This window comes from Meriones unguiculatus, chromosome 10, assembly GCF_030254825.1.
Source record: "Meriones unguiculatus strain TT.TT164.6M chromosome 10, Bangor_MerUng_6.1, whole genome shotgun sequence".
NCBI classification, from domain to species: Eukaryota; Metazoa; Chordata; class Mammalia; order Rodentia; family Muridae; genus Meriones; species Meriones unguiculatus.
Window position 1 is genome coordinate 101,067,180 of NC_083358.1, and position 12,539 is coordinate 101,079,718.

Genomic DNA, 12,539 nt, shown 5'->3' on the forward strand with positions numbered 1-12,539 from the left:
AGAGAATGGTCATGAGATGGTTCATGGAAATAGCATTTCTGAACTACTGTTCTCAGCCTCTGCCTTAAATTTTGGACTCTCTGTGAGGTGAGTAGTAACCTTATCTCCATTTTACAAATGTGCAAGGTGAGGTTTAGAATGCCTAACTGGCTGGAGCTTATACAGCTAAAACCAAGGACTGGGCCTTGAACTCTGACTATAGAGCCACAGTGATTGTCTGCAAATAGGGCTGTTTTTGTTTTTTTATTTTTATTTTTTTCCAACCACTTGGAACAGAAGAGTTTCACCCATGCTGCGATGTCTCTGCCCAGCCAAACATTCTACACTTGCAGTTCTGTGGAACACTACTTTTCTCAGAAGCGTTTTCTTCTGGAAAACTCCTGGACATGAGCGTTAACACGGCACCCTGGAAAGGCAGCTCCCATTGTTGTGACAGCATGAGAACCGATAATGAGGTCCATTACCTCCTCAGTCAGCTCTGGGACCCTTTCCCAGCAGTTACTCTGGCAAATCCCTCGCACGTACATTGCTGCCACTGTTGCGTGAGAGAAGTCACACTTCTGTCTGTCTTTTCCCAGTACTAAGGCGGCGTCCCTTATGCTTCTCGGTGAAGCTGCTGCTGAACTCAGCCTATCTGAGTTTCATGATGGAAACAATCTTTCATGCCAGCACCTACCCACCAAACAGTATATCTGAGGATCAGAGCTTTAGGAGGCCTGAGCTCCCACATGACTGAGGTACTGGTGGCAACTCAAATGTGATGAGGAGGGAGCAGTGCTACCCTGGAACGAAGACTTTTTCTACTAAAGGTTAAAAGTCACAGCACTATAATAAGTAAATTGAGCTCTCATACTTTGTGTGTTCTTCCCAGCCTTTCCAGAAGCTTGACATTTGGCACACCATCACCACCACCACCACCACCACCACCACCACCACCACCACCTCCACCTCCACCACCATCACCACCACCACCATCACCACCATCACCACCACCACCACTACCACCACCACCATCACCACCGTCACCACACCACCACCTCCACCACCACTACCATTACCATCACACCATCACCACCACCACCACCATCACCATCACCATCACCACCATCACCACCACCACCATCACCACCACCATCATCACCATCATCACCACCACCACCACCACCACCTCTACCACCACCACCACCCCTTTGAGACAGGATCTCATTTTGTCTCGGGCTGGTCTGAAACATATTGTGTAACTCAGGCTGGTATCCAGGTCACGGCAATCCTCCTGCCTCCATCCTCAGAACACTGGTATTATATGCATGAGCTACCCTCCCCAACTTCAGGGCAGCCTAGCTTGACTCTCCACCTGAAAGGCCCTCAACTGTGCCTCACCCTGGGGAAAAGGCTGTCTTCCCTCCTTCCTGTCTGGGCCTGGCAGCTGGTGGCCCTCAGCCTTCATTCTTTATTCTTCCGTCCGCACACCCTGAACATCATCCAGATTTTAAAGTTAGTTTTTATGAAACAAAGCCCTACAGATTGGAGGGGTTTTTTCCTTTTACTTGTCCTTTTTCCCCTTCCCTCAGGTGGCCTTAAACTCACCAGGTAGCCAAGAATGACCTTGAACTTCTGACCTTCCTACTCCTACCTCCCAAGTGCTGGGATTACAGGTGTGCTCCTCCATCCCTGTCTCTGTTCTCTGTTGAGAACTGAGCCCAGGGCTTTTCAAGTGCTAGGGAAGCACTCCTAAAGGAGTCACGTCCCAAGCCCCTCCCCCCTTATATACATTTTAAACCATTGTCCAGCCATATACTGTTTTGGCAAAGAGAAGATAATGAGCCATAGCACATGTCAGACAATTTGTCCTTATGCTTGTCTTTGTAGAGAGATGAATTTAGCAGAAAAAAAGTTGGTGTTTAGCTAATTTTGAAGAAGAATAAATGCATTAGATAGATAGAATTCAGTCAAGCACAATTTGCATAGCATGTAAATTGCATAGAATTGTAATGCAGAGAACCCAGAGTTTTCCAACGGTGAATGGGTCTAATTTATTGCTATTTCTGGGGAATGAAACATTCTGAAGCAATAACTGGAAGATTTAGTTTCTATCTGACAATTTTTACAATGAGAAATTAGATTACAGAGTATGTTTTTTTAGTAAACCCCTTGACTAATAAATTGTAATTTAAAGGCCATAATGTACTTCTTTCTTCTAGCTCTGCACCAAAATTGTACACACATCATCTGCCTTAATTTCTAAGCTCTCAGCTCATTTTTATGTACTTGGGAAATTTGCTGTTCTCAGAGTGGAAGAAATCTTAGAAAAATTAATTATTTAATGAGTTTCAATATTCAAATTTATGGCTGTTCGCTCAGAATGTAAATGTAGAGGCACGTTTAAATTTTAACCAGAGTTCAGTGCAAATTAATATCCACATGGGCAGTGTGCAGCCAGACGAAAAAGGGAAGAAAAGAATGTCTTCAAAGAAAATAGGACAGAGGTCCGCTCCACTGTGGAGCTCGTTGCTCTGCTTCCGTGATGAGGTGCCCAGCAGGAAGGAGCTTAGATGCTGATCCCAGATCCAGCCTTTCAAGTGCTTCTCAGAAAAGAAATGGGGAAGAAGGTATGTGGAATTCCATCCAAGTCGGATCCGGTGAGCATCTTAGGAATGTTTATATGAGTGTGAGGATGAAATGGACACCCGTGTTGGCATCAAGAGACTGTCCAGTCTGGGAGATAAATATCTCTCAACACGAGAAAGCATGCACAATTGAGTTTGGCAGTTGGTAGAGACCATGGCCCTGCAGCACGGTGAATGCTGTGAATGCCAACGCAGCGTACACTTTGAAATGGGTTTGGATGTGTGATGTGAGTTTTACCTCAATGTTGAAAAGAGGCATAAAAGGAGGAAGAAAGGATCCCGTCTGTCTGGAGGAAAGATGGTGGGGACAGACCATTTGAAAACTCAAGTGCTCAAGACGTTTTGTGTTTTTGTTTGTTTGTTTGTTTGTTTGTTTTTGTCTTGTGGATATTTGCCATTCTGAAGGCTATGTTGTTATCTGAGTTAGGAAAAGAGTCCTGTGAAAGGTAGGTATGACAACACCTGTCCAGTACCCCAAAGCTCTGGGACAAGGAAAGAGGATGTTGGTTTGAAGCCAGCCTAAAGCATGACCCTGTCTTGAAAATAAAAAAAAAAAAAAATTGAAGTAAGACAAACTAAGGCAGTCCAGTGAAGACTGTGCTCTTAGAAAGGTATTTGTACACCTGGCGCACATTGGAGACCACAGCTGGCCTGTTTGAGCAAAATACCACTGTTCCAGGTAGGGAGAAGGATGTCTGTTTTAAAACTCAGCTCTGTCCCTGCTTGCTGTGTGGCTGCGGGCAAGGCAAGCTAATTAACCTCTCTGAAACTGTTTCCCTGCTAGCAAATTGGGGGTCATAAAAAACAACCTTACGTGATTTTGGGAAAGATTAATGCCATATGCACAGTGTACGGTGCAGAGAAGCCACTAAGGTTAATAGCCGCGCTTCTTCCTCATCTCCCAGACTCCTTCACTCCGCTCCTGTCTTGAAAGTTGTCTTTCTCAATCATAGATGTTATTCCTTATGATACAGCAACAACTCTCATGATTGACGACGTTTTCTACGGTACAGCAACACCACTTAAAAAGCTGACCTCAAAGTTACTCTCATTAGGATAACAATGGAAGGTCTTAAGCTGTCCTCACCTCGCATTTCCTTGTAGGAGGGCTTTTTACTGAAACATTGTTCTCCAAACCAAATGCCACCGCTGTCTACTTTTGTACAATTCACAGGCTAAGAACAGTTTTAATTTTTATTGTTGTTGTCGTTGTTTGTTTGTTGAGATGGGATCTCGTATAACCCAGAATGTTCTAGAACTCCCTGCGTAGCTGAAATTGACTCTGAACTCAGGAGCTTCCTTGCCTCTACCTTCAGAGTACCGAGATTATTATGACCCACTATCTCAGCTTCAGTTTTTAATTTTAAATAACAGCAAAAATGAATCAAAAAAATTTGTTGTACCTGAAAATGCAAATTTCATTGTTCATAAATGACATTGTATTGTAACATGGTCACATAATTGCCAAGGGCCGTTTTTTGCCCTGCAGGGGGAAAACTGGGTCCCAGAAAGACCCAATGGTCCACAAAAAGTACATTCTTTGGCCCATTGCAGAAAATGCAATGGAGCATCATTCCTGGACTCCCCCTACCTGGTTTTCTCTCTCTTGACAGAGACTTCCTTGAATGGATGGGCCACTTACAAACTGAGTTCATTGCTTTTCTTTATTCTTTTTCTTTCTCTCTTTTTTTCACAGGCCAATGGAAAACAGAGATCCTGAGGGTCAGAACCTACTCTGCAGGGCTGTGCCAAGACCTGGTTGGAGGACAGGTAATTAAAATGTTCAGAGTGGATGAGAAAGCTCTTCTGGCTGCTGTAAAACCACATTATCTGAACAGCCATCTCATCTCAACCCAGATGTTCAGATCTCTATTGGTTCTGACCCCAGGAGGGAAGAAGGCATGATTTATTGAGTCATTAGACATCCAGCAACCCTTTTCTACCCGGTTGCAGACCCTGTCTGAACCTTCTCCATCTCTTATCTAGATCACTAAACATCCTGTGACCTGACCTTCCAGAGTCAGCATCAACCTCCCTCCAATCCCCAGAACCAGTGTGACCTTCCTAAATAGCACCCTTCTGACCTCCTTTCCTCTCTCCTGTGAAGAAAGACTACACTAATGGCTCTCTTGTTCACATATCTGTCTGTACCCACACCCCTGGGTAGCACCTCTCCTTACTGACTCTGCCCCGTGATTTGCTTTGGACAAGGGGGTAATAACAAACAGTGGCACAGCAGCCACTTGAAACACACCAAACCTGTTTCTTCTCTCGAACTCTGAGTGCCCACACCAGCCTGCTGGAGGGTTGTAGGAGATGTGTTGAGGAGAGCTGAGTTAGCCAGTCAAGTCCATCATAAATAACCCAGGCTCACGAAACCTGGTGGCTGACTTCAAATACAGAATGAGTCCAGCCAAGGGGGTGGGCCACCTTCACCAACCAGTAGGCCTATGAAAAACAAGCAAGCTGTGTTCAGTCTCTCTCTTTTGGAATGGTTTGTTATTCAGTGCCTGTAACTACCTCTGCAAACAAAACAGAACCAAAGAATCCCAGAACTCCCTAACAACTCGCGAGGCTTGTGATCTTTCTGAGCTCTGTGCCTTTGAGCTGACCAACTCACTCCACTGCCCATCACTGTAAACAGGCTTCCTACAGCCCAGTCTGCTTGAGCAACTGTATCCTGAGTTTTGTGTCTGGCTCTTCTCCTCCCCCAACCCCAGCCCCGATCAGCTCCTCTGTTCTGATGACCCCTCATGTGGAAGTGATTCTCCTACCCTTGCTGCTCAGACCAGATCAGAACTGTGAGTCATGACTCATTGGGTCACAAGATAAGCTTAGATATGCATAACTAGCGGTTTTGGTTTTGGTTTGCCCTGGTTTTTTGTTTTGTTTTGTTTTGTTTTTCTATGCAGGGTTTGAAGCATTGGGCTTGTGCAGAACGGCTGGCATTTTTAAAAAGATGAACTAGCCCCAGGCGTGGAGGCACCTGCCTGCAATCCCAGCACTCAGGAAGACCGAAGCAGGGGGAGAGTGAGTTTGAGGACAGCCCAGGCTTTATAATGAGACCCTGTTCCAGAAGAAACAAACCAAAAAAATGGTGAAGAAAAAAAAAATAAGAGAGCATAAAGCAGCGACTATCACTGTGGGCTGGGCATAGTAAAAGCAAGTTTGCAATGTATCAGTTCACAGAGCATCACTATCTGTGGGCTGCAGCCCAAACCTTTTGGAAACACACTGCTTTTTAGCCACATCTTCCGACTCCAAATGACCACCTCCACAAATCTGCCTGCTCCTCCCTCCTGCGTGGTCCCAGGCAGCTCTGACTCAGTGCCTATCCATTTTCACCTGCCTCACTACCCGCCTCTGAACAGGCCCAAGGCGCCCTGAGGCACCAGCTTCCCTGAACAGCAGATATTTATTTCTCATGCCTCTGTGTCTCTGGCATTTGGTTTTTCTTCTACTAATGACAACATTTCTTTATTCATTTGGCTGGGGAAAAAAAAGTTATTTGTTATGTCTGGTCTATATGCATCCTCCATTGTTTGTTTTTCAAGTCAGTTTCAGTATCGCCCATCCTCCGCCTTCTCCTCCCTTTTCAGCCCCTTCTCACATACACCTCAAAATCTATCCTCCACTGAACCTTCCTGTTTCTATTGGAGATTCACCAGCATTCCCCTGTGCTCCCATAGTTCCATGTATACAATGGTCATAACCCTTATCAATGACATAATGATAAAGGCCGAATCTGGGCAAGGGAGCTGGGGTCTGGAGAGATGGCTCAGCGGTTAAGAGCTTATATTGCATAGCCAGGCGTGACGGTGCACTCCTTCAATCCCAGCACTCGGGAGGCAGAGGCAGGTGGATCTCTGAACCCGAAGCCACCTGGTCTACAAAGTGAGTTCCAGAACAGACAAGACTGAGAGGTCTAATAACCCCACAGCCTCCAAGAGACCCCCAGAAAACCCCAATCTGTCTGGCTAATCTGACTCTATCCTCGAAACATAGAAAAACAGTTTCTGGAAAAACTGAAGCTCACAGGCAGCCAATCAGCTTAAAGGTCAACACATGGCCTTGAGTTAAGTATAATGATTCAGCAAACCTGAGGAAAAGACCTTAGCAACTCTGTAAAGTTCCTAAATGTTTAGCCAATCCTAAATCCCCCATACCTCCTGAGTCAACCAATCCAATGAGAGGTTACCTCACTTCTGGAAAGCTCCCTACTTGTCTTTGAGTTGAGTATGCATGTTCACTTTGTGGTCCCATTCTAAGGAATTGTGGCTCTTGGCATGCTGGTAAAATTTTGCAGAATAAATGCTCCTTGCTTTGCAAAGTACTTGAGTCTGGGGTCTTCCTTCAGTGATTCTCGGACCCTAACAAGGACTACACAGAGAAACTCTGTCTTGAAAAACAACAAAGAGACAAACAAACAAACAGAAAAGTGCTAGTTGTTTCTCCAGAGGACTTGGGTTTGATTCGCAGCATCCATGTGGAGGCTCAAAATCATGTTAACTCCAGTACCAGGGGATCAACGCCCCTTCTTGCCTCTATGAGCACTGCATGCATGTGGTGCGTAGGCAGAGAACACCGGAACACAGGTAACACTAAAGGCTTATAAAAGGTTTCTAATCCATCTGTGTGTGTTTTCCACCCAAAGACTGGAGGCTGTCAGGGGTGAAAGACTGAATCTTGTTTGTCTTCATGTCACCAGCACCTAATGTAGCTCCTGGCATCAGAAGAGCTGGCACTCATCTGGAGGTGAAATGGTCCCTTTGTGCATTTAGGAAGCACAGGTGTCCTGTGGAGATGAGGTGCAGGGTCACTGTTGGTGAAAGGATGATGACCCCAGGGAAAAGATGGGAGAGAGGAGCTCCGGTGACCGCTGTGAAGTCCACTCATCTCTGCAGCAACTCTAGAGCTCCTGTCTAAGGACCTGGAGAACACTGACCTGAGCTCGTACAACAGGAAGCCACTTCACAGTCTCTCCTAGTGGGTCTTGTGTGCTGCAACTCAGGAGAAGGATAAAGGGGCACACAAGGCAATTGAGATAGGAGAACTGTGAAAGGCGTCAAACCCTCAGAGCTGGGGGAAAGGGCGCTGTTTATGGGCTGGGAGGAGAAGAGAGAACACACGCTTCTGATGCAGAGAGCCCCAACTGGTTGGAGGAATATTTCTCTCAGATTATTCCAAAGAACAGAAATGAGCAGGGAAGAAATGACAGCTTTGGAGAGACCAAGGGAATCATTTAGTTGCATGGAAGTATATTCCCATGACACTCGCATGGCTCTCTGCTTTGAGCTGCATTCACAGGTGCTACTGTGAGATTTTTTTTTTTTTTAATCCACATAAAGCTTGTCCCAGTTACTAGGTTTCCAATAAAGCCTCTACCATGGCCACTGTTAATTAATTACAGGTTCAGTGAATGGCTGCTCAGTACCACAGGGGAAAAGTCAGTACTGAAATCGCACATCCCGAGTCCCGTGGGCATGGGGGAATGGATGTCCTCTTGGATGTTTATAAACAACTGAGTGTGTAGCACAGGAGCTGCCACACATGTAAGGGGGAGCAGCTCAAGGGGAGCCAATGAATCCTTTCCTTTCTTTAGCTCTTTCACCCTTTCTAAGGCAGCTAAACCATTCTGGTTTGTAAGAAAAGCAGGTCCCAAAATAGCCTGCGTGTCTATAGAAGACTGTACTAGTCAGTAATGAGGGCTGGAGAATGGAGAGAGGGGGAAATGAGGGCGGGAGAAAGAGGGGGAGAAAGGTCCACTTCTTTTGTGTCGGATGAGTCCATTCCAAGGAGGAAATTTCCCAGGTGAATGTAAAAGAAAGCCAACTCAACCAGAGCAAAGGAAGCAGGTAAGAGCCAAAGCCAGGAAGAACAGGAGTGGATTTTGGACTTAAAGTCCGTGATGATAAGTCTAAAGTCATGAAGTTCCTTTTGAGGCAAAGATTTGCTTCTTTTTTAATCACTTTTGTCGTTGACTCAGAGAAACATGGGGATTTGAACCGGGTGATGAATCAGTGACCTCAGTGAGCTAATATGCCCAAGCTCTGCTAACACACCGGGAAACAGCAGCAATGAGAAATCAGATGTCTTTCACAAAGCAGGCTGAGTGATTGTCTGATGAAGCTCTCCCAGGCACAGTTCAAGGGTTACAACTGGAGAAGATATTCCACTGTGCCTTGGAAAAAACTAGGAAATGAGATGATGGGGAGAGCCAAAGGAAAGGAAGAGAATCAATTAGATAATGAGGCTTCGAAGGAAGAAATGGAGCTAATTAAAAAAAAAAAATCAAGTGTAGCCAATGGGGGCTTCTCCCTAGACAGGCTTCAGAAAGCAAAACCATCTTTTGATGGTCACTAATTGACTCCCGCCTCCAACAGTGGTCTCTATGTCCCCAGCCTGGGAAAGACATTCTTAAGAGAGTCAAGCAGCTAGAAAAAGGACACAGCACTGAGGGACAATTTTAGAATGAGAAAGACTTGTGGAGAGAGAAGGTCTTATTAGATGCTGAATCAGAATTTTTATACCTTTAAAATAGTTTGATACATAAAATAACCCATTTGTATATAAGTTACACTGCTGTATTGCATGTAGCACACACGCTCCTTCACACATACTGAACTATAGAAGGCATTCAGTATTCTGTGTCTACTGCTGCTGTCAGTTTTTATCCAAAAAGCTAGGCCGTTTGGATCTGTACTCAGGCTAAGCTCTCTTGATGTCATTTTTATGACCTGTCCAAACCCCAGACAGTAAGAATTTCTGAAGCTGCAACCACGGCCTCTGGAGCAATGCGTCAGGTCACCTCACTATGAGTCCAGCCCTGTTCTGTGCTCCCAAGTAGATGACTAGCTTTCTGTCTCATTAAACACCTGTCATCTTGTACTCAAGATTGCCAGTGGGTTTCTGCCTTGGGAATGCTCCCTGCCTGAGACCTATTTTAGCTAGTTTGTCTACTATAACTCGGTACTTGTTAGTGTCTTACGGTCCTCAGACGCAGCGACAGAATCCAAGGAGAGGAAGAATTGGGACCCTCCCTCTCCAAGAAAGGGATTAGGACAGAAAAGAGCCAGGGATGAGGGTATGGAGGGAAGTGAGCCAATCAGTGTCACAGATCAGCAGTCATAGGAGACTGGGGAACAAAATGGGGATATGCACAGCAAGGTGGCTATTCCTAGGAGATTTGTACATATGTGCCAGTGCCCCAGGCAGCAGACGGGGATCTCAGGGATAGAAACTCAGCAGAAGGGGCCTTGTCCCAGGCAACCTAGCTGGGCATAGAAGAGACCTGATGACTAGCAACTGCCTCATGTAGAGAAAGACTCTCACAGGCCTGGGCAGACGGGGGCGGTGCATTTGTCTCTAAGGCTTTCCCCAGCCTCCCCTCCGGCCCTTACTCTACCCTGTCATCTGCATTCAGATCTTGCTTCCTAAGATACAGCTTTCTTTCCATCACTCCCTGCTTGGTATCTTTACCAAACGCCTGCCTTGTGGGTATGGCTTCAATTGTCCAGTCCAGTAGCTTTTACAAATCTCCTAGGACGAGACAACTTGGTACAGACAAAGCCAACTATGGGGCATGCTGCAGACAGATTTAGAAGACAAGGATTGAAAACTGATAGATAAACAAGCTGGGTATGATGATGCAATCCTTTAATTCCAGCATTTGGGAGGCAAAGGCAGGTGGACCTCTGTGAGCTTGAGGCCAGCCTGGAGTGTATACTGAGTTGTAGGACAGCAAGAGCTACATAGTGATACCTTGTCTCAAAACAGAACAAAACAAAAACAAACAAACAAAAAAAATCAACCAACCAACAACAACAACAAAACAACAACAAAAAAGAAAATAGCTAAAGCCAAGTGTGAGGCGGTACATGTTTGTAATCCCAACCTTGGGGAGGCTGGTAGGAAGTACAAAGCCAGCCTGAGCTTTGTAGCAAAATCCTGTTGAGAGAGAGAGAGAGAGAGAGAGAGAGAGAGAGAGAGAGAGAGAGAGGAATTCTATGCCCGTGAAGCTGCAAGAGCCTTTAATGTAGACACTTGTGGCTTTTTTTTTTTTTTTTTTTTTTTTTTTGAGAATGGATGATTGTCTCTAAGGTAGAGATAGAGAGAAGACGGTAGGTTTGTTGGGGTGCTGAGGGTTGAACCCAGCGATTTGTGCATACTAGGCAAGTGCTCTACCAGCAGCAGAGGATTAGGGCTTTGATTGGTAGTTCAAGCAAAAGACCAACGATGCTTAGTGTCTGAGGGAGTGAAAGTCCATGTAACCAAGACGTTTGTCCAATGTTTACTTGTTGAGTCCTTTCTCCCTGTGTTAGCCTGCAAGTGATTCTGATGGCCTGCCCTTAGGAACTTAGCAATTGTTTACATCATCATCTGCCTCCGCCACCAGGTGTGACAGGTGTATGTGTTCTGATAAAGGGACCACCTGCCACCCCCCTGCTCTTTCTCTCTGTTTCTGCATTCTCTCCTTATCTCTCTGTTTATGCATTTTCTCTTTCTCTTTCTCTCTTTGTCCTTGATGTCCTCTTTCTCTCCCTCTCTGCCCCCCCCCGCCCTCATGACTCGCTTGCCGCCCCTACCCTTTCCCAGGTCCTCACTCCTCTCCTTTCCCCCAGTAAACCTTCTTTATGCCAGGTCTATTACATGACGTGATTTCTGAGGGGAATACCTTGGCATGGGCCTCACTACATTTATATTTCATAACACTGTGCCAGGGCAGAGGGACAGAGATGTGATCAGGAATTGGAGGGGCCTGTGTCTGAGCGGTTACATATCAATGACAATGTCACTGTCACTGGGGCACGTGTGAAGGGCACCCACCCCTGCTTAGGGATCTGTCAGCTGCCAACCACCCTCGTTTGAGTGCCTGTGTTTCCTTGCATATGTCAGATGTGCTGCTGACTTAGGCGCCGGAAACAGATTTTCCCCAGCCTACTCCTCTGAGCCCACCAGTTCTTTCAGGCTTATCCCTCGTTTTTTTCAGAGTCCTCCTGAAGAGATTTCTAGTGAAGGTGGTACATAAATGTGCATTTCACGTCTACACGCCGTTCCTGGATTCAAAACAGAACAGCGGCACATTCAGACAATTTCAAGGACACTGAAACACAAACGGCCGTACTCAAAAACCCGACGCCATAAGTGACGTTGAAGCCACGGGCTGCCGGATGTGATTGTGAGCACAGACCGGGGATTGCTGGCATCTGGGGTAATAGCATGGATTAAGGCTCTCTGTGCCTTTTCCTTGCACCGAGTGAAGCACCAACTCTCACTGGCCTCCCCAGGCCCTGAGAGGAGGGTGAGAAAGGTTTCAAGGGACACTTCCCTGGAGTCCAGAGAGTATGCAACAGAGTAGAATGGTGGGAATGACAAAACTTACCTTGAAGTAAGGACCGGGCCAGCGATGGGATCTTTTTCTGTTGCAGTGGGATGGAGCTGCTGAATCATAGGCAGAAAAGGCCACTGTCTGCGCACTGGGACCTGAGAGGCCAGGATAAAGCAGCCATAACATTGTTGAATCTAGAAAGAGAGAGAAAACAAAACAAAGCAAAAAAAAAAAAATGTATTCACAGTGGGCCTCCAACCCTTCAAAACACATCGGAAAATGAAAAAATGATAGAAATATTGAGGGTGTGCATTTATTCAAAATAAAATGAAAATAATAGATTAATATTTTTTAAGTTCCTAAAATAAGTGTGGTCAAGACTACCCAATGAAATACAAGAAGGGCTAACACTCATTAAAAAAAAAAAATGAGAAATTGAAACCTGAACATTAGCAGAAACAAGAACAGGTGGAAATGAAACATGAGGACTGCGAAATGTGGGACAGTGCAATCACTGAAGTTAAAAAAAAAATCACAATCGATAAGACCAACTCCAGACTGGACATATTTCAGCAGGTGGCTGA

At 45.6% G+C, this 12,539-nt stretch overlaps 1 long non-coding RNA gene across 1 annotated transcript in view; it reads left to right on the plus strand.

Annotated features, from left to right (window-relative positions):
* Nucleotides 1–6,904, plus strand: part of LOC132656943 (uncharacterized) — a 121,189-nt gene extending 114,285 nt beyond the window's left edge. Inside the window, exons 4-5 of the long non-coding RNA XR_009594779.1 lie at nt 4,324–4,397; nt 5,540–6,904. This is a non-coding gene — a long non-coding RNA (uncharacterized LOC132656943). The remainder of the gene's footprint in view (nt 1–4,323; nt 4,398–5,539) is intronic.
* The last annotated feature ends 5,635 nt before the right edge of the window (nt 6,905–12,539 follow it).